Raw genomic sequence first — 2,073 nt, 5'->3', positions numbered from 1 at the left:
ATAAATAAGAAAATGTACATAAATTATATCTAAAATTTAATATTTAATTGTTATTAATATATTTTTAAAAACATACATTTAACTTTTATTTTAATTTTATTTTTATATTTTTATTTAATTATAACTGAATTAATCAGATAATGATTTATCGATTAAACTAATAATCTAATCAATTACCAGTTCAATTCTAAAACTATAATTTATAATAATCCGGTAGTTCTTCCTTGTCACGGTGCTACCATGTTATAACAAACTGCTGAATGAATCCGTGGGAATTACACACCACTAATCGAATTAATCAGATAATAAAGATATTTTACTACTTTTTTATCTTTAATCTGACAAAAGTTGTGGTAATGGATCACTTAATTGAAATTGTAAAAAAATGAATAACCATTGAATTAATGTTAAAAAGAAAAAAGATTGGTGAAACTATGGATATATAATTGCTAAGAGATTTGTACATTATATAAAAAAAATAAAGCAAATATAAAATAAACATAAAAACATGTAGTAGTTTGTAATTAAAAATAATTTGGAATTTTATTATTATTGAGTATATTATATAGTATGTATTTGATGATTTAATGATTTTGATAAAAAAAATTGCTAAGCTTATATATTGCTGTAATACTGGTAATACAGTAATAAAAACTTAAATATAATTATACTAATGTACTAATATACTGCTAAGTGCTGAGATGTCTTCCAATTTATTTTTAATTTTTTCTTTTCTCTATTCAAGCACAGGACTTGGTTTGTGGTCTTGTCTATATATATGTAATGTAGTATTGACCATTTGACCGTACCAATCCATTTTGAAACAATTTCTTTAGAGTTATGTTAGCGTCTTAGTAGATCTAAAACAAGTACAATCATTATATACTTATTAAATGTGCCACATTTATATAGATTATTAAATTTAATTAGATAAAAAATATTTTTTTAAAATGGATAATTATATAATTTTTATAAATATTAAAATGTAAATTTATATTCTTTTATCAAATCATTATTACTTAAATTCGTTTCACCCTTCTATTGAAAAATTAAACACCTTTTCTGTTGACTGAAATATATTTCCTCCCTTCCACTATTCCTTCATCACTCAAAGCGCGTTGAAGGCACACTGTAACTCGAAGCAGGACAGAGAGTAAAGATGCAAGTATCCTTTAAATATCTAATGCAACGGATCTTATGTACGATCCAATGATCCATAGCCATTCCAAAGAACGGCTTTGATCTAATTGATATAGTCCAATTTAAATTCTAATAGACAGATGGATCAAATGCATATCTAATTCAAGCATCACTTTAATATATGCAATAAGAGGAATGCTAGGGGCCAGCAACTTTTGTGATTTGTAGCCATCAAATAGCCATCAATGATAATTTTAATGGTGTGAGATTTCATCCAATGGCTCACTTTTCTTTGCTGCTTACATGCTGGCTAGAATTTAACAAAATTGCTAGTCCCCTAGACTTTTCCATGCAATAATTATCACAACCCTAAATCATAGATTAATGCATCCTGATAATCAAGAATTTATATGTGACACAAAATTATGTGAACTAAAGAGTAAAAGACAACTACAAAATAGCATCACACGATCAAATACACTCTCTTCAACTAATCGCAGATCCACTACAAATTTAAATCAACATAGAAGAGCAATCAGAAAGAGAAACAACGAGGTGTGCAGAGAGCAAAGATTCAATTTTTAGTATTTTATCATATTATACATTTATTCTTTTAAATAATTTATTAATTACAAAATAGCTTAACCTTAGTTAACATAACAACCAATTAAAAAGTGACATGTCATAAAGGGTAATTTACATGTTAAAATATAAAGAATAGAGTAAAATTTACCACATATATATGAAAAATTAGTGTACAAATATCATAATATTTTCAAAATACTTTATTTTTTTGTATTTATATGTTTTATATTTTTAATTACGTAAGTTTGATTAGTTTAGGTCTTACTAATATAAGTAAATATGTAATATGATAGGCATGTTTTTAGAATTATATTATTTATTTGTTTTTTTAAATTGAAAAAAATAAAA

Source organism: Arachis ipaensis, chromosome B06, assembly GCF_000816755.2.
Source record: "Arachis ipaensis cultivar K30076 chromosome B06, Araip1.1, whole genome shotgun sequence".
NCBI classification, from domain to species: Eukaryota; Viridiplantae; Streptophyta; class Magnoliopsida; order Fabales; family Fabaceae; genus Arachis; species Arachis ipaensis.
Note: the sequence above shows the minus strand (reverse complement) of the source record.